The sequence below is a fragment of the Mobula birostris genome, chromosome 20 (assembly GCF_030028105.1).
Source record: "Mobula birostris isolate sMobBir1 chromosome 20, sMobBir1.hap1, whole genome shotgun sequence".
In the NCBI taxonomy this organism is placed as follows: domain Eukaryota; kingdom Metazoa; phylum Chordata; class Chondrichthyes; order Myliobatiformes; family Myliobatidae; genus Mobula; species Mobula birostris.
This window is the reverse complement of record NC_092389.1, coordinates 57788683-57813867: the sequence shown is the minus strand read 5'-3', so window position 1 is coordinate 57813867 and position 25185 is coordinate 57788683. Positions and strand designations below refer to the sequence as shown.

Below are 25185 nucleotides of genomic sequence, written 5' to 3'. Positions count from 1 at the left end.
GGTGGGAGTTATCTACGATAAATGCAAGGAGATAACACATTGTTAAAGGCAAGATCCTTATCAGTGTTGCTATTCAAAGAGATCTTGGGATCCAAACCAATATCTCGTTGAAAGTGGCTGTACAGGTTGATGTGGTGGTTACGAAGGCTTCTGGAATTTATGCTTTTGGTAGACTAGAAATTGAGTTCAAAAGTCATGATACTATGCTGCACCTGTATAAAACTCTGGTTATGCCACATCCGGAGTATTGGACAGGTTCTGATCACAATAAGAAGGATGTTGCGGTTTTGGAGACGGTGCAAAAGACATTTTCCAGGATGCTGCCTGGTTCAGAGGACATGTGCTATCACGAGAGTTCGGATAAACTTGGGTTGTTTCGTTTGGAGCGTTGGAAGTTGAGGAGATATTTTATGGAGGTTTATAAGATTATGAGAGGCACAGATAGAGTTGACAAAATGTATCCGTTTTCCAGGGTTGAAATGACTAATACCAGAGGGCATGCATTGAAGGTGAGAGGGGGTAGGTTGAAGGAGCATGAGAGGGGTGTACGCGTATTTGGAGATGAGCGCAGATTCGGGGGTGTCAGCAGATCCTGGGTTGTGATGAATATCAAAATTGTACAATTTATACATACGTTGATTATAAATATACTTTGAACTTTTAACTTCGCTCTTGCCATGTGCTTGAAGATGGAGGAGGCCATTTTAAAAGACGGCGCTTGCAGCCTCCATTTCCAGATCACTTTGTTCTGATTCTTGCCCTGGGATAATCTGATGTGGATTTGGGGTATCACCCGATAAGGATGTGTGCGCTCTTGCGGATGCTGATAGATTCGGATTGTGTAGCTGATATGGAGTGTCCATGGATATATAGGTATCGGCCTGTTTGGGGGGTGTCGGAAGATGAGGAGCTTAGAACAGTAATGAAGCTTCTCCAACTCTCTTGGCTCTCGGCTGAAACCAGTTTTAGTGTTGGTCCTGGCGGTGGTCACAACTTCCATTATCGTGTCAGTCGCTTCCACTCGGTTTCACTAGTGAGCTCTGCAAGTTCATGGTGGAGACAGAGGAATACCAGCGCACATGAATGTTGGAGGGTTCTTCATTGCTGTTTCTGTGACTATTCTGTTTGGCCAGTCCGGGTTGTTAGCCCTGAGCAAACTCTCAATAAATATTTAGTTGGAAAGCTATTGGAAGTTATTCTAAGGAACCACATATATATGTGATTAGAGAGCCAATGACTGATTAGGGAAAGTCAATATGGCTTTGGGCGTGGTACGTCCATGTCTAATCAAATTTACGGAGTCTTTTGCGGTGCTTACTGAGAAATCTGGTGGAAGAAAGGCAGTGGGTGTGGTCGACAGGTAATTTAGCAAGGCCATTGACAAGCTCCCTTGGTTCAGAAGGCTCAGTCGCTAGGCATTCAGAGTGAGGTAGTAAATTGGATGAGGCAGAGTGTGGAAATAGTTGGTTGCCTCTCTGACTGGAAGCCTGTGAGCAGTGGAGTGGCGCAGGGTTGTTGCTGATTGTCATCCATATCAACAATCTGAATCTTAATGTGATAAACTGGATACAATTTGTGGATGTCAAACAGATTGTGTTGAATTATAGACAAACAGAAAGGCCATCAAAGTTTGCCAGGGGATTTGGAACAGATGGAAAAATGGGCTGAAACATTGCAGATGAATTTTAATGCAGACTAGTGTAAGATGTTACACTTTGAGTGGACAAATCAGGTGAACATTTGGGCAACGGGGAATGCGGTAGGAGAGAGGATTCTGGGAATACAGATTCATAATGACTTGACTGTGGCGTCACAGGTAGACAGGGTGATATAGAGAGCTTCTGGCACATTGACATTCATAAATCGAAGTTCTGAGTACAGACATGGTATGGTATGTCGAAACTGTGTCAGATGTGGCGAGCCTCATTTGTGTAGCCTTTGTGACCGACCTAGAGGGAAAATATTAATATGATTGAAAGAGTGCAGAGAGAATTTACAGGAATGTTGCTGGGAATTGAGCACCTGGGTTGTAGGGAAAGGTTGAGTAGGTTAGGAGTTTATTCCCTGGAGCTTAGGAAAATGATGGGAGATTGTAGACAGGTCCGCACGCTCTGACAAACTGACGTGCTCCCCAATCCCGCTGATACCCCAAATTTACTCACGGCCGTAATCCGTGCACAATCTAATATCCACGCGAACCCCCGAATCCGTCTGCAGACTCAATTACACAAGCACCCGATATTCAAGCGTAATGACAATTCCACGTGCATTCGCAAACCCGCTGACTCTCCGCTCCCAAATCAGCCTACACACCGAAATCCATGTGCAACCCCAAATCCACAAGCACATACCTGTCTGAACTACATTTTCTTGCAGGTTATACATGGAGAACCCTCGGGGTGAAGCGTTTGTCCTCAGATGCCCTTCACATTTGACCTTTCATCTTAAACCTCTGCCCTGTGGTTTTCGGCTACACGACTCAGGGGAAAAGACCGTGACAGCCAGCTCATTAATTCCCCTTATATAGCTGGTTTATCAGGTGGCTGGCTCTGTCCGTCATCAGTCAGGGAAGCAAACGCATGAACTGGGATGTTACGACGCTCTGACATCAGAACGCGTCACGCTGTCTCTGACGTGCCTTCTTCAGTGCGAAGCTAAGACGATGTGTAGGTAATGTTTAGGAGTAAAATCGAGCTGTAGAAATGATCGATGTTAATCCCGATTCCAATTACTGATGGGTCCGGTTTCAATGATTTAACCGTGACTGTCTCTGGAAGCAGCCGAGGAGGAACGCAGAGCGCACATCAAATGCTGGAGGAACTCAGCAGGTCAGGCAGCATCCTTTGAAATGAGCAAGCACTCAGCATTCTGCGGCGAGACCCTCTCGAGTACGAAGCTGTGCCACAGTTTACGGCCGGTCTGAGAGGGATAGTAAGGACAACTTAGCAGCCTGAGACTCAGTGACTACATTGCTGAAAAAAATTCTAACACACGTCAGCAGATCCTTGGTTCACGTAATGGGACACAATTATTGACCAACAGACAGTGGAGTCTGACCGTGACATACACCACCGGACACTTGAAACACAAGACCAGAGATTCACTCTGAAAAATACCTCAGAACCAGTGAATTCAATGTAAACCCGTCCCAGTCACAACTTCCTGGGGGCCTGACCTCAGCTTGTGGAAAACTCCGGGCAAATTCCAACTGAAAACATAGAACATCGAACATAGAATAGTACAGCACAGTGCAGGCCCTTCGGCCCACAATGTTGTGCCAATCCTCAAACCCTGCCTCCCATATAAGCCCCCAACTTATATTCCTCCATATACCTGTTCAGTAGTCTCTTAAACTTCAGTAGTGTATCTGCCTCCACCACTGACTGAGCAGTGCATTCCACGCACCAATCTCTCTCTGAGTATAAAACCTTCCTCCAATATCCCCCTTGAACTTCCCACCCTTTACCTTAAAGCCATGTCCTCTTGTATTGAGCAGTGGTGCCCTGGGGAAGAGGCGCTGGCTATCCACTCTATCTATTCCTCTTATTATCTTGTACACCTCTATCATGTCTCTTCTCATTCTCCTTCTCTCCAAAGAGTACAGCCTTAGCTCCCTTACTCTCTGATCATAATGCATACTCTCCAAACCAGGCAGCAAACTGGCAAATCTCCTCTGTACCCTTTCCATTGCTTCACCATCCTTCCTACAGTGAGGCGAGCAGAAGTGGACACAATTCTCCAAGTGTGGCCTAACCAGAGTTTTACAAAGCTGCATCATTACATCGCGACTCTTAAATTCTATCCCTCGACTTATGAAAGCTAACACCCCATAAGCTTTCTTAACTCCCCTATCCACCTGTGAGGCAATTTTCAGACATCTGTGGACATGTACCGCCAGATCACTCTGCTCCTCCACACTACCCAGTATCCTGCTATTTACTTTGTACTCAGCCTTGAAGTTTGTCTTTCCAAAGTGTACCACCTCACAATTCTCCGGGTTGAACTCCATCTGCCACTTCTCAGCCCACTTCTGCATCCCAACAATGTCTCTCTGCAACCTTTTCCAATCCTCTACGCTATCTACAACACCACCAACCTTTGTGTCGTCTGCAAACTTGCCAAACCACCCTTCTACCCCAACATCCAGGTCGTTAATAAAAATCACGAAAAGGAGAGGTGCCAGAACAGAGCCTTGTAGGACACCACTCGTCACAATCCTCCAAGCTGAATGTACTCCAGCCACCACGACCCTCTGCCTTCTGCAGGCAAGCCAATTCTGGATCCACCTGGATAAACTTCCCTGGATCCCATGCCTTCTGACTTTCTGAATAAGCCTACCGTGTGGAACCTTGTCAAATGCCTTACTGAAATCCATATAGATCACATCCACTGCACTACCCTTATCTATATGCCTGGTTACCTCCTCAAAGAACTCTATCAGGCTTGTTAGACACTACGTGCCCTTCACAAAGCCATGCCGACTGTCCCTGATCAGACCATGATTCTCTAAATACCCATAGATCCTATCTCTAAGAATCTTTTCCAACAGCTTTCCCACCACAGACGTAAGGCTCAATGGTCTATAATGACCCGGACTGTGCTTACTAACTTTTTTTGAACAAGGGGACAACATTCACCTCCCTCTAATCCTCCGGTACCATTCCCGTGGACAACGAGGACATAAAGCTTCCAGCCAGAGGCTCAGCAATCTCTCCCCTCGCCTATAGAGCAGCCTGGGGAATATTCCATCAGACCCCGGGGACTTATCCGTCCTAATGTATTTTAACAACTCCAACACCTGCTCTCCCTTAATATCAACATGCTCCAGAACATCAACCTCACTCATATTGTCCTCACCATCATCAAGATCCCTCCCATTGGTGAATACCGAAGAGAAGTATTCATTGAGGACCACCCTCACTTCCACAGCCTCCAAGCACATCTTCCCACCTTTATCTCTAATCGGTCCTACCTTCACTCCTGTCATCCTTTTGTTCTTCACATAATTGAAGAATGCCTTGGGGTTTTCCTTTACCCTATTCGCCAAGGCCTTCTCATGCCCCCTTCTTGCTCTTCTCAACCCCTTCTTAAGCTCCTTTCTTGTTTCCCTATATTCCTCAGTAGACCCATCAGATCTTTGCTTCTTAAACCTCATGTATGCTGCCTTCTTCCACCTGGCTAGATTTTCCACCTCACTTGTCACCCATGGTTCCTTCACCCTACCATTCTTTATCTTCCTTACCGGGACAAATTTATCCCTAACATCCTGCAAGCGACCTCTAAGCCTCGACCACGTGTCCATAGTACATTTCCCTGCAAAAACATCATCCCAATTCGCACCCGCAAGTTCTAGCCTTATAGCCTCATAATTCGCCCTTCCCCAATTAAAAAGTTTCCTGTCCTCTCTGATTCTATCGTTTTCCATGATAATGCTAAAGGCCAGGGAGCGGTGGTCACTGTCCCCCAGATTCTCACCCACTGAGAGATCTGTGACCTGACCCGGTTCATTACCTAGAACTCGATCTAATATGGCATTCCCCCTCGTCGGCCTGTCCACATACTGTGACAGGGATCCGTCTTGGACACACTTAACAAACTCTGCCCCATCTAAACCCTTGGAACTAATAAGGTGCCAATCAATATTAGTGAAGTTAAAGTCACCAATGATAACAACCCTGTTATTTCTGCGCCTTTTCAAAATCTCCCTCCCAATCCGCTCCTCTGGATCTCCGCTGTTACCAGGGGGCCTATAAAATACCCCCAACAGGGTAACTGCTCCCTTCCTGTTCCTGACTTCCACCCATATTGACTCAAAAGAGGATCCTGCTACATTACCCACCATTTCTGTAGCTGTAATAGTATCCCTGACCAGCAATGCCACCCCTTCTCCCCTTTTTCTGCTCTCTCTATCCCTTTTAAAACACTGAAATCCAGGAATATTGAGAATCCATTCCTGCCCTGGTGCCAGCCAAGTCTCTGTAATGGCCACTACATCATATTTCCATGTATGTATCCAAGCTCTCAGTTCATCACCTTTGTTCCTGATGCTTCTTGCATTGAGGTACGCACATTTCGGCCCTTCTACCTTACTGTCTTTACACCGTTTATTCTGCTTCTCTTTCCTCAAAGCCTCTCTGTATGTTAGATCTAGCTTTACTCCAAGCACTTCGTTCACTGCTCTATCGCTCCGGGCCCCATCCCCGTCGCAAATTAGTTTAAACCGTCCCGAACCATGCTAGCAAACCTACCTGCAGGGATATTGCTCCCCCTCGAGTTCAGGTGCAACCCATCCAATCTGTACTGGCCTCACCTTCCCCAGAAGAGATCCCAATGATCTAAAAATCTGAAACCCTGCTCCCCGCACCAATTTCTCAGCCACGCATTCAACTGCCATCTCCTGCAATTCTTACCATCACTGTCACGTAGCACTGGCAGCAATCCTGAGAACGCCACCCTTGAGGTCCTTTTCTTCAGCCCCGAAACTCACACTTCAGGACCTCATCCCTCTTCCTGCCTATGTCGTTGGTCCCAACATGTATCACGACTTCTGGTTGCTTTCCCTCTCATACCAGGATTTCATGCACCCGGTCAGAGACATCCCGGACCCTGACACCCAGGAGACAACAAACCATGCGGGTGTCCTTCTCACGTCCACAAAATCTGCTGTCTGCTCCCCTGACTATAGAGTCTCCAATGACGACAGCTCTCCTCTTCTCCGTCCCACCCTTCTGCACCACAGGGTCAGACTCAGTGCCGGAGGCCCTGTCACCGTGTCTCACACTTGGTCGGTAGTTACCGCCAACAGTATCCAGGACGGTGAACTCATTATTCAGGGGTGCTCGGCACTACCTGTCTGCTCACCTTCGCTTTCCCCCTTCTGACTGTCACCCAACGACCTGCTTCCGACAGCCTAGGTGTGACTACCTCCCTGTAGCTCTCATCTGTGACTGCCTCATTCTCCCTTATGAATCGAAGGTCATCCAGCTGCTGCTCCAGATTCCTTGCACAGTCTTCCAGATCGCCCAGCCGTATGCACTTCTGGCAGATGTGACTCTGCGGGAGAGGGAAATTCCCCCAAGGCTGCCACATCTCACATAAGAGGCACATCACCGTCTCAGGAGACATTTTAAAAACTAACTGCGAGCTAGCTTGTCCTCCGCCTCTTCTCGTCGAAGCCTCTCGAGTCAAAGCCTCAAATCTCCACTCCTTCACTGGCCCACTCATGCACTGGCCTATTCGCTTGAACTATCCCTCTATGTATCTGTTTGAGCTTTTCAAAATGTTTGGTCACCTGACCTCGACTGCCCAATCAGCTGCTTTTTGCTGAGTCTGAGCTATTCAAATCTTGATTGTCTAATCAACGGGTTTCTGCTGATCAATTCAAATTTTGATTGACTTGATTGCACAGACCAACCGCCAAAACAGCCAGAATCTTTCGAGTCAAAGCCTCAAAGCTCCACTCCTTCACTGGGCCACTCACGCACTGGCCGCTTTCTACATTTGAACATTTGCCACATTTCTTCCGTACGTTTCCCTGAGAACATCTGTTTCCAATTTATGCTTCCAATTTCTTGCCTGATGGCCTCAAATTTCCCCTAACTTGTATTTCCTATCCCTCTCCAAGGCACAAGTAAAGGAGATAGAATTGTGATCACTATCTCCAAAAAGTTATCCCACTGAGAGACCTGACACCTGACCAGGTTCATTTTCCAATTGTAGATCAAGTACAACCTCTCCTCTTGTAGACTTTTCTACATATTGTGTCAAGAAACCTTCCTGAACACACCTGGCAAACTCCACCCTATGTAAACCCCTCACTCTATGGAGATGCCAATCAATGGTAAATATCCCACCACAACAACCGTATCACCATTACACCTTTGCAGAATCTGTCTCCCTATCTGCTCCTTTTGGGTGCTCTATAAAAAAACAGTCCACTTATTGACTCCTTCCTATTCCTAACTTTCACCAATTGATATTCTGTAGACAACCCCTCCCTGACATCCTCCTTTTTTGCAGCTGTGACACCATCCCTGATCAACAGTGCCACGCCCCCACCTCTTTTGCCTCCCTACATATCCTTCCTGAAACATCTCAAGCCTGGCACTTGATTTCCTCCCCCTGAACCATCCCAGTCTCTGTAATGGCCTCAACATCATAGCTCCAAGTGCTGATCACGCCCTAAGCTCATCCGTATTATTCATAATACTCCTCGCTTTAAGATAGATACATCTCAAATTTCGATCAGAGCGCGTCTCTTCTCTATCTGAGAAGATAGAGACCCTGAGCCTGAGTCTCCAGAGGGTTCCTGTGCTGTGAAAGACGTCCTGCCTCGTCCCTGTGCCGAAGACGCCGCGCCCCAGTGGCCTCAATGACTACAGACCGGTGGCATTGACCTCCGACATCATGAAGACCCTATAGAGACTTGTTCTGGAGCAGCACCGGCCTATGGTCAGGCCACACTTAGATCCCCTCCAGTTCGCCTACCAGCCCCGACTAGGAGTTGAGGATGCCATCGTCTACCTGCTGAACCGTGTCTACGCCTACCTGGACAAGCCAGCGAGCACTGTGAGGGTCATGTTTTTTGTCTTCTCCGGTGTGTTCAACACCATCCGCCCTGCACCATCCCTGGTGTCATGGATTCTTGATTACCTGACTGGCAGACCACAGTACGTGTGCTTGCAACACTGTGTGTCCGACAGAGTGACCAGCAGCACTGGGGCTCCACAGGGGACTGTCTTGTCTGCCTTCCTCTTCACCATCTACACCTCGGACTTCAACTACTGCACAGAGCCTTGCCATCTTCAGAAGTTTTCTGATGACTCTGCCATAGTTGAATGCATCAGCAAGGGAGATGAGGCTGAGTACAGGGCTACGGTAGGAAACATTGTCACATGGTGTGAGCAGAATTATCTGCAGCTTAATGTGAAAAAGACAAAGGAGCTGGTGGTGGACCTGAGGAGGGTTGAGGCACCGGTGACCCCTGTTTCCATCAAGGGAGTCAGTGTGCACATGGTGGAGGATTACAAATACCTGGGGATACGAATGACAATAAAATGGACTGGTCAAAGAACACTAAGGCTGTCTACAAGAAAGGTCAGAGCCGTCTCCATTTCCTGAGGAGGCTGAGGTTCTTTAACATCTGTCGGACGATGCTGAGGATGTTCTACGAGTCTGTGGTGGCCAGTGCTATCATGTTTGCTGTTGTGTTCTGGGGCAACAGGCTGAGGGTAGCAGACACCAAGAGAATCAACAAACTCATTCGTAAGGCCAGTGATGTGGGGATGGAACTGGACTCTCTGACGATCGTGTCTGAAAAGAGGATGCTGTCCAAGTTGCATGTCATTTAGGACAATGTCTCCCATCCACTACGTAATGTACTGGTTGGGCACAGGAGTACATTCAGCCAGAGACTCATTCCACGGGGATGCAGCACAGAGCGTCATAGGAAGTCATTCCTGCCTGTGGCCATCAAACTTTACAACCTCTCCCTTAGAGGGTCAGACACCCTGAGCCAATAGGCTGGTCCTGGACTTATTTCCATCTGGCATAATTTACATATTATTATTTAATTATTTATGGTTTTATATTGCTACATTTATACTCTATTCTTGGTGGTGCAACTCTAACGAAACCCAGTTTCCCTCGGGATCAACAAATTACGTCTATCTATCTATCTATCTATCGATGATCTGCCTATCCTCCCTTTCACACTGTCTCCAAGCTTTCTCTATTTGTCAACCAACCTCCCTTTCCTCCGTCAGTTCAATTCGGTTGCCAGCATCCCGCCCCCCGGCAATTCTAGTTTAAACTTTCACCAATAGCCTGCGCAAACCTCCCTGCCAGGATATTGGTCCCCTGGAATTCAAGTGCAGCCTGTCTTTTTGTACAGTTCACAAAAGAGGTCCCAATGATCCAAAAATCGGAATCACTGCCCCTTGCCACGCATTTATACTCTACCTCATCCGATTCCTACACACACTATCACGTGACACGGGCAGTAATCCCGAGATTACTAACTTTGAGGTCCTGCTTCTCAACTTCCTTCCTAACTCCCTGTGGTCTGTTTTCAGGACCTCCTCCCTTTTCCTACCAATATGGTTGGTACCAATATGTACCACGACATCTGGCTGTTGCCTTCCCACTGCAAGATATCGTGGACGCGATCAGAAACTTCACGGACCCTGTCACCTGGGAGGCAAACTACCATCCGCGTTTCTTTCCTACGTCCACAGAATCGCCTGTTTGACCCCCTTACTGTTGCCATCCTCTTCATTTTCCTACCCTTCTGAGCCACAGGGCCAGACTCTGTGCCAGAGGCTCGACCACTGTTGTTTACCCCAGGTAGGACTTCTCCCCCAAAAGTACTCAAACACGACTACTTATTGTTAAGGGGGACAGCCACTGGGGTATTCTCTAGCATTTGGCTCTTTACCTTCCCTCTCCTGACTGTTACCCACTTATCTGTCTCCTCAGGCGCTGGAGTGACTACCTGCCTATTGCTCCGCTCTATCACCTCCTCACTGTCCCTGACCAGACGAAGGTCATCGAGCTACAGCTCCAGTTCCCTGACGCGGTCCCTAAGGAGCTGCAGCTGGGCGGACCTGGTGCAGATATGGTCGTCTGGGAGGTTGGGAGTCTCCAGGACCTCCCACATATGACACCAAGCACAGAAAACCGGCCTCACACACATTCTTTCTGTCTGTATTTTACACAAGTAACCTACCTCGCCTCGACCGTTTATGGCAGAAGCCCCGTTGAGCCAAAACCTTCCTACACTGTCTCCCTCTACTCTGTCGCCCGCTGTATAAAGCTGTCTTCTTTTTAAACTCTTCCCACTGTTGCCGCTGGTTGACGTCCACGCGCGTGCGCAGTCGTGCCCCGTTCAAACCGCTGAACAAATAAAGAGGCCGTTCCAACCCCTCAAGTTCTTGACTGTCCTGATTCTCCTCCAGTGAAGATCTGCCCGAGTTATTCAATACCTTGCTTGTCTCCTTGATTAATGAAATACCTATTTTTGTTTAACCTTTACAACTCTCTGTGTGATCCTGTGCTTTGGTACAGAGATACAGCGTGACACTGATAGATTAAGAAATGTATTTATTAGAAGTGATTACAAGTTACTGATACATTGATCTTAGCCCTTGTGGAGAAACGTCCTCTTCCGTCGCAGTCGCGTTCCTGTGGCATCCTTCGCTGCGAAATAGAAGCAATGGATTTGAGTCACGCAGGATGGTCTATGCCAATCATTTCCCCTGGCCAGCGATCGCCAACCGAGGTTTGATTCCCGCCGCTCTCTGAAAGGAGTTTGTCGGTTCTCTCCATGACCATGCTGGTTTCCTCTGTGTGCCCGGTTTCCTCCCACGGACCACAGGCTTTTCGATAGAGAAGGGGTTTAAATTAAGCGTGATCTGTGCCACAAGGGTTAGTAAGTTGTGGGCAGGTTACGTTGGCGCTAGAAGCGTGGCGGCACTTGCCGGCAGGCCCCAGCACAATCCTCCCTGACACCAGTGATACATTTCACTCTCTGTTTGACGTACTTGGGACGAAGATCATCTTTCGTCTTTAAAGGCGCTTCTATTGGAAGGCCTTTTAATGTTGTTAATGTACCTGTCTCTGGTACTTCCACTAGCAGCTCATTCCGTTCCGTAATCTCACCACCCTCTGGGTGAAAATGATCTCCCTCCAGTCCCCTTTTAAATCTCTCCCTTTCTCTCAGGAAGCCAGTGCTCCCTTTGGAAGATCCCGTTCCCTGGGATAACACTGCAAGTATCTACGTCATCTAGGGCTCCCGGAATTTAATATGCACCTGCAAGGTCGTCCCTCGGTCCTCTGCTCGCCACGGATTAAAATCCAAAGCTACCTATCACCTTGATATAACACTGGCCCTCGAGAGCCAGCAGTATTCTCCACAATCTCCTGCACTCTTTCCAGCTCCATAAATTGGGGAGTGGGGGCGGGGGATATCTAATGTGAGTGGAAAGTACTGGCGGGAATGTCAGAGGTAGGATTTTCACACAGAGATTGGTGGGTGCGTGGAACTTCCTGTCAGAGTTGGTCGGAGAAGCAGCTACATTAGCAGCCTCTTGAACAGCACAGGCACCGACCCATCAGTCCATCATCCTTCTGGTCCCTTAGACTGATACCATAGATTAATCTTAGAGTAGGGTCTGTTTCTGTGATGTACTTTTCCATGTTCAAACATCATAGCACAGTACAGGTCCTTCGGCCCACTATGTTGTGACAAAATTTTAAGGTCAATCCAATCCTTCCCGCCCATATAGCCCTCCAGTTTTCTGCCATCCATGTGCCCACCTCTGACATCGCCCGTATATTTCCCTCTGGTCACCGAGAAACTATGCCCCCTCGAATCGGCCATTTCTGTTTCGGAAAACAGTCTCTAGCCATCCACTTGATCTGTGCTTCTTATCATCCTGTAAAGCTCTATCAAATCACCTCTCCTTCTTCTTCGCTCCAAAGGGAAAAGGTCGCTCAACGTATCTTCATTAGACACTTTCTCTAATCCAGACAGCATCCTGGCGAATCTGCTGTGCACACTCTCTAAAGCTTGCACGTCCTTCCTATAACTGAGGCGACCAGAACTGAACAAGATAGTCCCAGTTGTGTCTAACCAGGGTTTTGCAGAACTGCAGCATCACCTCGTGGCTCCTGAGCTCAGCCCCGCGAATAATGAAACCCAGCACAACGTACGCCTTCGTAAACACCCTGTAAACTTGCGTGACGACTTTCAGGGATCTGTGGACGTAGACCCCGAGATCTCTCTGCTCTTCCTCACCGCTGAGAATCCTGCCATTCAGCCTGCGTTGTGTTGTTCTGTTAAACGGCATTTCCCTCTGACCATTTTGTGGGTTTATGGGGAGATCGGATACTGCTGGATTAAGCCCGACGTCCAGCCTGACGGTGCGTGACGGTGTGAGGGAGGGATACCATTTTCTACCTTTGTCTCCTCGGAATTACACGGCGGGTGATCACCTTCTGTGACTGCTGCTGTCCTTCTGGCGAAGAACACGTCTAGTCCTTGCCGACCGTAACTGTGTCTAGTCCCACTGATTTGCACTAGGGTCATAGCCCTCCAGAACCCTCCGACCTGTATATACTTATCCAAATTTAACTGTTGAAATCAAAATCTCATCCAACACTTCTGCTGGCAGCTGGTTCCATACGCTCACCACCCTCTGAGGGAAGAGATTCCCCCTCATGTTCCCCTTAAGCGTTTCACTTTGACCCTTAATCCTTGACCTCTATTCTTGCGCAACCTCAGTGGGAAAAGCCTGCTTGCATTTACCCAATCTATTTCCCTCATAATTCTGTATACCTCGATCGAATCTCACCTCAGTCGTCCGCGTTCCTGGGAATAAAGTCCGACCCTATTCAACATTTCCCGAAATCCCAGTTCCTCAAGGCCCGGCAACATGGTCGGCCGAAGCGCTTGCACTGCGCTGTAACGGTCTTTATTCTAACAACCCTGTAAAGTGTCTCTGCACTCAGTTAATCTCGCCTGTAGGTAGTTGACCAGAATTTCAAATGAGGCCTCTTGAACGGTTCTACAACTTCAACATAACGTCCCATCTCCTGCACTCAGTGCTTCGTGTTTTGAAGGTCAATGTGCCGAAGACTTTCTATACGACCCGGTCTACCCGTGAAGCCACTTTCATTGAATTGTAGACCTGTATTCCCAGATACCCTCTGTTCTAATGCACGCCTCAGTAAACGGTGGGAGGACCTCATACATGACCAACCCACTCTGCATGCTGACCCTGGATAGGAACATGCCCACAGGAGAAGGCCGCATCCAGCCCTGAGGAATGGTGTCAGGGAGGTGGGAGGGAAGCGCGGGCAGCGGTGGGCGGGGTGGGGGGGGGGAGCGGTCAAACTCGCCACATCGCCCTCGCGGAGGGAGGGTCTCCGCGGGATCTCACCTGGTGCTGGCCAGTGGTATCCAGCGATGGCGGCCTCATCTGACGGGGATAAAATGGGAGGGATTCAATAGTCATATGGGCTGGAGGAAGGGAGAAGAGAGAAAGGGAGTGGAGTGGACGGCATGAGACGCCACTCTTCAGGAGCGTGGAGGGGTCTACAGGAGAGGGAGGGGAAGGTGTGGCAGTAGGGGCGAGTAGGGGGTAGGAGGCAATGGAGATGAAAGGGCGTGATTGAGCAGAACAGGGTGAGGAGAAGCTGTCAGAGTGTGAGTGCAGGGAGGTCAAAGGTGTGCACGGGGGATGGTTTTGGGTCCGGGGCTCGGTGGGATGGGCGTGCAGAGCGAGTGGAGGGGACCAAGGGGCGACGGGCTCTGAGAATCGAGGAGATGGGGGCAGAAGATCGGACGGAGTGTGGGGGGGCGGGTGCTGGTCGGGTGGAGAGGAACTGGACGAGAGGATGTGACGCAGTGAGATAAGGGAGGGGACCGAGGGGCGACGGGCTTGGAGAATCAGGGGAGATGGGGCCAGAGGAGTGGACGGAGAGTGAGGGCGGGTCGGGTGGAGAGGAATTGGACTGGAGGATGTGACGCAGTGAACGCGTGGATGGAGTGACAGTGAGTTTTCGAGAACATGAGGAACGGGATGCGAAGGGTTTGAGGGAGAGGCGAGAGGGTGAGTGCAGAGGAGTGAATTTGTGAATGGGTAGGGTGTTGGACAAAGGGTGCTGTGTAGAGTGATATGGAGCGCGTAAGGAGAGGGATTGGAGGGAGCTGTGTAGAGGGATATGGAGCGCGTAAGGAGAGGGATTGGAGGGAGCTGTGTAGAGGGATATGGAGCGCGTAAGGAGAGGGATTGGAGGGAGGGGTGCCCAGCGGTCTGAAGGGGCAAGGAGTGGCATTCAGTGGGACTGTGGAGAGGACAGTGGGGCAGAAACCGCTGGGCAGGGAACAGGGAGGAGGTGTGTCCGCTGGCAGGGTGGCAGTGAGTGGTTCGGGAAGGGAAAGGGGAGGGGCCAGGTGCCTACAATTTTCGTAGTAGTCGTAGACGGTCACGTAGGCGTCCTGAAGATTCTCCACCACGAAGACTCGGTGAAGAAGTGCAAGCACTTCGACAGGCAGGAACTTGTACATCTGTAGGCCGAGCGGTGGGTTGGCGATTCAGTACGAGATCTCCTCCGCACGTCCCCTGCTCCCCCAGTGTCCCAGACGCACCTTCCCCCCTGATGCATAAGATTTGAAAGTGCGTGAAAGCACACACACAGACACTCGCGCACACAGACACAGAAACACACACACACACACACACACACACACACAGTCACACACACGCACAGACACACACTGAGACACACACAGATAGACACACACAGACACAACACACACAGTCACACACACAGACACACACACACAGTCACACACACACACAGACACACACTCAGACACACACACACAGACTCTCGCGCACACAGTCACAGAAACACACACACACACACACACACACACACAGTCACACACACGCACAGACACACACTCAGACACACACACAACACACACAGTCACACACAGAGACACACACAGACACAACACACACAGTCACACACACAGACACACACACACAGACACTCGCGCACACAGACACAGAGACACACACACACACACACACACACACACACACACACACACACAGTCACACACACACAGACACAGACACACACACACACACAAAACACACCCAGTCACACACACACACACACATACACACACACACACACACACACACACACACACACACACACACACTCGCGCACACAGACACACATACACACACATAACGGAAGTTTCATCTACCTTTCCAGCTCTCCGCCATGTTCTTTGACATATGTTGGGTGATATGATTAAGAAATTCTCACCCCACCACCACTGGACTGTTGAGTTTTATGGCCATGCGGTAGGGTCAGGGGTAGTTTCGGGACGAGGCCCCAAATGTTCTGACTATGACTAAGTCAGTGAAGTAGTTGGAAGGTTTCATGGATCGGAAAGTGGTTATTCATGTCACCACACACAGACAGCTTACAAAGGACCCTCTAGGTCGAGTCCACAAAAACACCAACTACATCAAGAGTTTATACCGTTGACGAGAATGGCAATAGTGGGTGATTCAATGCAATTTTACAGACTTTATTTCAATATTCTGTATTTGATAAATGATTTCCATTTCCCTGAAGTACATATTTACAGTGGAAGCAAATGCTATTGATAAGACACCTCGAAGGTTCTGATGCTGTTCCTGGGACAAAGTTACTCACACAGCTGGTCTAAAAATTAATTCACTAAATTAATCACAACCTGTCACCGCGGGGATGGCACCTGTCTGATGTAATAGGTTTCTAAATAAGTTAAGGAGTTTTATTATACAATATGTTGAAATCTGTCCCTGTGGGGTCGCTAGATGGTGTTTATAAACCCGGGACATGTGGTGCTTCAACATTTCATTCCAATAGACCGCCTGAGGCACAGGGGGACACATTGCTGCGCAGGGGAAATGTCGGCAATGTTGAAACGGTACTACAGTGTGCAGAGAATATTGTACCTGCTCATTGCCGTCACTGGAGTTCCTGGTGAGTGAGCAGAGCAGTTTATGTTTGGTATTTCCGTGTTTTCTATGGACTATAACCGGTGTGAACCTGTTTATAATCAATCAACAAGCTTCCAAGTTGATGATCTTTGCATAGATATCCGTCTAAGATATTTATCCTGTCAATTCAATATCCTGATTGTTTTATATGTGATGACAAGATGAACGAATCCCCGGTCTCTCCTCTAACTCAGGGGATCAACTTGAACTTTGTTCTTGCCTTTAACGTTCTCTTGTCCAGATTTGTCCCAGTACCGGGGCGGGCAACTCTTCTGGACGGTGTAACGGGGAATCTTTTAATGGGACCTTGTCCAGAGTTGTCCCACAGCTGGGGAACGGAGGCTCTCCGTGAAGGGGTGACTGGGATGGGTTTACATTGTGAAGTTCACTTGCTCTGAGTTATTATTCAGAGAAAACCCCTGGTCCAGTGTTTCACGTCTCCAGGTGGAGTCTGTCACAGATAACCACCAGTGTCCATAGATATGCTGACGAGAGTTATCGAATTGAACTGTGCTGTAAAATTAATCCATTCGTCTCCGTCCACACTACGCCGGATAATTTTGAAAACGCCGGTTTCGAGTAAAAACGGCAGGCGTCCACACTAAGCGTTTTTCAAAATATTTCCTTCTACATTAGGCTTCGTCCACCCTACGTCGGATAATTTTGCAAACGTCGGTTTCAAGTAAAAAACGACAGGCGTCCATACTAAACGTTTTTCAAAATATCTCCGTCCACATTAGGCAGATATTTGGGCGAATCTCCTCCTACTGGGCATGCGCGGGACACATAGAAAACAAGAGAAGAGGAAATGCTATACTTGGTGCGCGTTTGTCCAGTTACAGCCTAGAAAAAAAAAGTTTAAAGAAATTGCTCTTGGCTCTCGCGCAGGAGGACCTAAAACTAAAAAAAAACAACAAATACTGGAGCGTATGGAGGCAACCGACATTATGACCCAGCTGACGACGAACATTGAAAAACTGACTAACTCTGTTGCATTAATAAAGCACCTTGTTAAATGTATAAAACGTCTGCATCAGTGCTGTCTTGTATTTCCATACAATGTTACATTAGGCTGTTACACATCTATTGTCAGAGAAGTACTTTCAAAAATAGGTGAACCACCTTCATACAGGCGAGGACAGAAACAGGGCAAAGGGAGTATACTTATTTATTCAGTAAGCTATGGGTCAAAGTATTTGGTGAGTACATTTCTAACTCTCCTGGCTTCAGTCTCGTACGTCTGTTCTGAAATTGTTAGGTGGTTGCGTTCAAGAAAACAACGAACATCCGTTCCGGCACTTCATGACAGCGTTTTTAAAGTCAAAAAAGCTCACTTTACAATTTAACTCTCACGCCGTTCACACCGACTGCGCGTTATAACAGCTTGCGCAGTACCAAACAGAAGCAGGAAAAGAAACAGTGTTGTTCTGGTGTTGTCATGACAGCGTTTTTAAATCTCTCCGTTTACCCCGTGCACACTACGCCGGATATTAGGCGTTTTCAGATTTATTCACTCTGGAGAGTGTTTCTGAAAATCTCCGTTTTCGGGGGATGAAAACGCCGTTTCAGTGTGGACGGAAAGTCAAAACGAAGATCAAAAGCTTCGTTTTCAAAATTATCCGGCGTAGTGCTCTCTGGTTACTAAATTGTTCCGGCTTTCCCTCTGAGACGCGTTGTAAATTGGGGCACTGTATCGCCCCGAAACGATAGTTTGTTCAATTCCATGTAAGCTGCCTGACCTGCTGGATCCCGCCAGTATTTTGTGTGTTGCTCCCCTCTGTGTCCCTTCTCGGCCCCATCAGAAGCTGAGCTTTGGGAGGCGTTGTCAGTCACGGTTAAATCAATGAAACCGGCCCCGTCAGTGACTGGAATCGGGATCAGAACCAATCGTTATTGTTCACTCAGCTCGTTCTTATCGCCGACGATTGTCCACACATCGTCGTATCTTCATACTGAAAAAGGGAGGTCAGAAACAGTGTGACCCGTGTCCGATCTTAGATTAGCAGCCGCTCACAGGCTCCAGCACTCTTTCTCTTTAGCTGAAGCAAAATCCTGTGTTAATTCCTGGAGAATGTGTTCAGTAATGGCAGTGTCTATCCTCTCTCTCACCCAAACCCCCCCCCCCCTCTCTCTTTCTCTCCAGTGAATTTAGTGGCGATTGTGATCCTGTCCCGGGGAAAGTGCGGCCTCTCTACCTGCACCACTCGCTACCTGGTGGCCATGGCAGCGGCGGATCTACTCACCATTGTCACCGAGGTCATTTTGTCTCGAATCAATTGGTATTACTTTCCGTGGAATTTTCTGGACATCACCCCTGTGTGCAGTGTTATCGATGTACTGAAGTACACAGCCACAGATTGTTCTGTCTGGTTCACCGTCACTTTCACCTTTGATCGTTTTGTCGCCATTTGCTGCCAGAAGCTGAAAACAAAATATTGCACCTGGAAAACTGCGGCTGTGGTTCTGACAACAACCGGCGTACTGTCTTGTCTGAAAAACATTCCACGATATTTCACGTTTGAACACAGCGTGATCATTGACAATGTACCGTGGTTTTGCAGAATCAAGGAAAATTATTTCAATGACCCCGGGTGGGTGGGACATGACTGGCTCGATACGGTTTTAACTCCGCTCCTCCCTTTCGCTGGGATCCTGCTGCTCAACGCTCTGACAGTCAGACACATTTTAGTGGCCAGTCGGGTCCGTAAGGGGCTGAAGGGTCAGAGCAAGGGGGAGAACCGCAGTGACCCGGAGATGGAGAGCAGGAGGAGGTCTGTGGTTTTACTCTTCACCCTCTCTGGCAACTTCATCCTCCTGTGGATGACATACGTTGTAAATGTCATATATTATCAGGTCGCAGGAAAAGGATCTGATTTCAATGATTCTGAATGGATCTTTCACTACGTCGGAGTTTTGCTGAGTATTTTCAGCTGCTGCACGAATACATTTATTTACACGGTGACTCAGTCGAAATTCAGGGAGCGGCTGACAGGCGCGGTGAAATATCCGGTCACCTCGGTGCTTCAGTTCATGAATAAAGCCGCTTCCTGAGCACTAGCCAGTGCGGGCCGCTGTGTGTCGAGCCCGGGCTCTGTTTCCTCTCATTCACCGCCTGATGGCCAAGGTGTTATTTCCGGGCGGGTTTTCCCAGCTACCGGCAGCTCCGGGACATTAGGGTAGTCTGTGTGGTGGAGGGAGGGGGCGTGGACGGTGGGGGAGTGAAACACCGTCATGGCGACTCATAAACTCAGTGTCCCGCCATATGCCAATCAATGTACTGCTCCAGAATGCCGCCCAGCATTTGGTCTGTGGATATGTCTATCTTTTCCCTTTCCTGCTCAGTACCTCACAGTCTGACGTCCCCAGACAACTGTAGGGCTGGTGTGATACTGGGTGGCCAATCCACTGCCAGTTCTCTTGTCTCCAACTTTCACATGAATAACTGGCTAACGTGAAAATATAGGGCGGGGTATGGATAAACACTGTTTTTTCTTAATTGGTGAAAAGCCAGGTCGCCCCATCTTAATGACCGCCTCTGCAGCTACTAATGACTACGACAATAGCTGATAGCAGATTGTAGCTGGGAGATTAGTATCCAAGGATACATATAGTATGGAAAAAAACAGGCTGGAAGGCAGAGGTGGTGGCTTAGCTCTGTTTGTTAAACAAACAAAATCAAATCATTAGAAAGAGGCGATATGGGGGCGGAAGGTGTTGAATCATTGTGGATAGAGCTGAGGAACTACAAGGTGAAAAGACCCTGTACAGACCATGCAACCGCAGTGAGGATGTGACCTACAAATTACAACGGGAGACAGTGAATGCTTACCGAAAGGGAAATGGTAGAATAGTCATGGGGGATTTAAATATGCGTGTAGATGGGAAAAATCAGGTTAATCCTGGATTCCAGGCCGGGGAATTTCTAGAGTGCCTTCGAGATCGCTTTTTAAGGCAGCTGACGTTTGAACCCACTGGAGCATCTGCTGTCCTGCACTGGGTGTGGGGCAATGAAGTGAAACTGATTGAAAACCTGAAAGCAAAACAACCTTTAGGGGCAAATGAGCAGAATGTTTCTCAGTTCACCCTGAGGTTTGAGAAGGAAAAGCAAAAAACAGATGTGCTGGTATTACAGCAGAGTGACGGTAATCACAGAGACAATTACAATCGGCCAGAATTAATCGGAAGGGAACACTGGCAGGGACTACGGCAGAGCAGCAATGGCTGGAATTTCCGGAAGCAATTCGGAAGGCTCGGGATAAATACATCACAAAAGAAGAAGAATTTTGCAGGAATGTCAATGCCTAAGAGAGGCGATATAATTGAGTAAAAAAATTGTGGGAAGTTAGACAATTTGGAAGCTTATGAAAACCAAAAGAAGTCAACTAAAAAGTCATTAAGAACGTAAAGATGGAATACGAATTTAAGCTAGACAGTGATATAAAAGAGGACACCAAAGGTTTCTTCAGCTACATGACGTGCTAAAGGGAGGAGAGAGTGAATTTCCGGCCGTGGGTAAACGAGAATTAGTAATGGGGGCAAACGAAATGGTGGACTGCATCAGTATTTTAGGAGTATGGGCAAAAAATTGGCAGATGGAGCACAGTGTCGGGAAGTGTATGGAAGAAGAAATGAAAGGGTTAACTATTTTATAAATGGAAGGGAAATGTATTGTAACACGCGCTTCCTCTAGGCTTAATCAGGGGGTGACAATCCCCCTGCCCCGCCAAATTTAAGAAATCTCGTCGGGGTGGATGCTGCGCGATGTGTCCCCTGTTATAAATCAGTACCCCGAAATAACAAACAGTACACAATATGCAATTAAACGATTAAGCTTTATAACTATTACCTTGACTACATGGTTAGTAGTGAAAATATATATATATAAAATACAATAAGGCACCAATCTGATTAAACGGTCCTGTGCACACGCAGTTGGAGCTCACACAGTTCAGTTGTTCTTCTTCCTCCATCGATCTCCTCCTTTGGGCCTCCGCTCGGAGACGACCCCGTTCGGCGATCCACCACATTTCTCCGTTCGCGTCTTCACTCTTCATCTCTCTCTCTCTCCTTTTCGCAAAAGCCCGCAAAAGCAACTGCTTCCAGAATCACAAGACAGGGCAACAAAATCCTGATTTGCTAACATGCATCAACAGTCCGGTTATCTCCGCCCATAACCAAAACATTGCTGCTACAGAGAAACCATTCCTTCAGCAGTGAACATTGCAAAAAGAAACATTACATAGCAGTGAACCCTTACAGCGCGTTACACTCTGCCCCCACCACTACCAAATTTAGTCATGTCCTCATGACGTTGAGATAGTTCGACAACCCCTCCTACAAACACAAAGTCCAATCCAGATGCAAAAGGCAGTGTCATAGCTCGCCACAACAGCAGAGATCACGCACTGTTCCCCAGGCGCTACATAGGTCAACCTACGGTGGTCTACACATCCGTACCTCCTCACCTAACTCTTCAGACTCAGACGCTACTGGTGACACTTCGTGTCTGCTTGCCGAGTCCTCCCCCACCCCCACCCCCGCAACCCGGAGCCCTCTGTCCCGTGTCCAGGCCCCGCTTCCTCTCCTTCAATGTCCTGCTGTAACCCAGGCTGCCCACAACTCACCCACCCCCTCCACCTCACCTGACTCAGGGGGAAAGGGGCCGGGGCTTTCTTCCTCAATCAATGGGGAGTTAGCGAAAGGTTGCATGTACCTCACATCCAGATAATCATCCTTCGATTCAGCTTCCCTCTCATGGGCGCGGCCCGGCCCAGCCTATCCCGCTGTGGGCCCTGCAGTTGCCCTGCGTTTTCGCAGAGTCCTTTTACTAGGTGTAGGCTCCAAGTCGGGCTCTGGGTCAACCTGAACCTCTTGTCCCAGGGGCAGCAGGTGGTTCCGATGAAGAATCTTGACAGGCCCCTTCTCGTTTCACCTGGAAAATCGGTAGGTTTGGCATCTGACTCTCCACCACATAAGGTGTGGCCGCCCAGCAGTCAGTTAACTTGCACTTTCCAGGTAGCCCCAAATTCCTTATGAGGACTCGGTCTCTCGGCAGGAGTTGGGAGAACCTCACTTTCTGATCATACCTCCTCTTATTTCCTCGATTCTGCTTGGCGGCTGCAGCCCCAGCCAATTCATAAGCGCTTTTGAGCTCACTCCTCATATCACACAAATACTTCAGATAAGGCTTCGGTGGTAAGTCACCCTCATCAGTCCCAAAACAAGGGTCAATGGGCAAACTCGCCTCGCGCTCAAACATCAGATAACATGGCGAGTACCCAGTAGCTTCATTTCGTGTAACAGTTGTAACAGTGAACCAGATCTCAATATGTTGACTCCACCTGCTCTTCTTGCTGACCTCCATGGTCCCGAGTACGTCTAGCAAGGTCTTATTAAACCCCTCAGGCTGGGGATCGCCCTGCGTGTGATAGAGCGCGGTCCTCGACTTCTCAACTCCAAGCATGCCCAGTGACTCATAGATGAGTCTGCTCTCGAAGTCCCGTCCCTGGTCACTATGTATCCGCCTGGTGAGGCCATAATGAACGAAATACTTCTCCCACAACACTTTTGCCACCGTAGTCGCCCTCTGGTCCTCGGTAGGAAAAGCCTGAGCATATTTGGTGAGGTGGTCCGTGATGACTAAGACATTCGCCGTGTTGCTGGCATCGGGTTCTATGGACAGGAAATCCACACACACCAGGTCCAGGGGCTCTGTAAGTGTAAGTGGGACAAAGGAGCTGCCCGCGTAGGCAGTGTCTTCCGGAATATGCAGCGAATGCACGACTTGCAGTATTCTTCAACCTCCGACTTCATTCGAGGCCAGTAAAACCGGTCGCTGAGCAATCCATAGGTCTTCTTCACCCCCAAATGTTCAGAATCATCATGAAGTGACTTCAACGCAACCTTCCGATACTTCTCAAGCAGAACCAGCTGGCAACGCCGGGTCGGACCGGTCATGACGTGACCCGGGATAAGATCTGGCTCTTCAACTCCAGTCGAGGCCATTCTTTCAGTAATGGAGGCACCGAAGCTTGTTTTCTCTTCTCCGCCTGAGCCGTGTCTCCCTTTTCAACCGCAGACCAAATAGTGCCACTGCCCGGGTCATCCCGCTGAGTAGCCGCCACTTCCCCAGAACTCAATTCCGGCCGCAGTGAGGTCACAGTGAACCTGGGGAATGACGTCATCGGAAGCCGCCCATTGATCCGCTGCTCGATCCGGCCGCTCCTTTTCCTCTGCCTTCACGGTGATGGCAAACTGACACAGGGCCGTCACCCCAGGGGCAGGAACGCTCTCCCCCTCCTCGTCCCTGTCCAGTCCCTCATGTACCCGTCACCCCAGGGGCAGGAACGCTCTCCCCCTCCTCGTCCCTGTCCAGTCCCTCATGTACCCGTCACCCCAGGGGCAGGAACGCTCTCCCCCTCCTCGTCTCTGTCCAGTCCCTCATGTACCCGTCACCCCAGGGGCAGGAACGCTCTCCCACTCCTCGTCCCTGTCCAGTCCCTCATGTACCTGTTGGGACAAAGCATCGGCATCAATGTTCCGGCTCCCCGGCCGGTGCTTCAGGCTGAAATCATCCACCTCTGTCCAAAAGTCTCTGACGGGTTTAGATATTCTCCACCCTCCTGTCCCTCCTCCCCTCCCTTTCTTCCCCAGGGGAGGGTAACCACACAGAAGCTGATTCAAGGGGTGACCCACTTTGGCGTAGCCCGTCAGGAATCTCCGATAAGAACCACAGAACCCCAGGAACGAGCGCAGGGCGCTCACAGTCTGGGGCCTTGGTCGAGTGGTCACCGCTTCTATCTTAGCCGGGTCTGCAGCTACTCAATTTGTGAGATTATGTGTCCGACTTAGATAACAGACAGGGAAAGTTTTAACCCTGCAGCTTTCAGGCAGCCGAGCACCTTCAGTAGCCTCGCTTCGTGTTCTTCCAAGGTGGATCCAAATACTGTGAGGTCATCCAAATTCATGAACACCTCAAGCAAGTTCATATACCCAACCATCTTCTCCATGACCCGCTGGAAGTTCGTAGGGGCTCCCGATATGCCCTGGGGCATCCTTTCGAACTGGAAGAATACCAGGGGACATATAAGTGCCGTCTTCTATTTGTCGGCCTCACTCATGGGGATCTGGTACTATCCACTCCTCAAATCCAGCACACTAAACCACTTCGCACCACTCAGGGTAAATGCTTCAGATACCGGTTGTAAAACAAATGGTACAGTAACGTGACCTGCGACCCCGTGTCGAATATGGCTTTAGCGTAAATACTCTCTATCCGTAGCGACACACTGGAGCGTGGTCCCACTAAGCCTTCAGGAATAGGGTCTTTTACTTTCGGGAGTACCTTGGTACATTGCTGGGAACGTGTTCCCCCAGAGACACCGGGCCGTTCCCTCACTGGGTCTCCTCTAGGTTTTCCCAACGACTCTCCCTGCCGAGGTACCCGGGGGCTCACTCTCCTTCTGGCGTGACACCTGCTGCCAGCAGCCCTCCGCGTTGTTCATCCCCTTGGGGAATCTGCACCCCCCCCCCCACATCAGCCCCAACATATGGGGGAGGGGGGTCACACCCGCTGATAACAACCGACGTATCTCCGTTCTCAACTCTGCCA

At 49.1% G+C, this 25185-nt stretch overlaps 1 protein-coding gene and 1 pseudogene across 1 annotated transcript in view; one reads left to right on the top strand and one right to left on the bottom strand.

Annotated features, from left to right (window-relative positions):
* Positions 1–25185, bottom strand: part of LOC140185219 (uncharacterized) — a 165613-nt gene that overhangs the window by 121596 nt on the left and 18832 nt on the right. The gene's annotated exons all lie outside the window — the stretch shown is intronic.
* On the top strand, positions 16482–19625 carry LOC140185237 (probable G-protein coupled receptor 139; annotated as a pseudogene).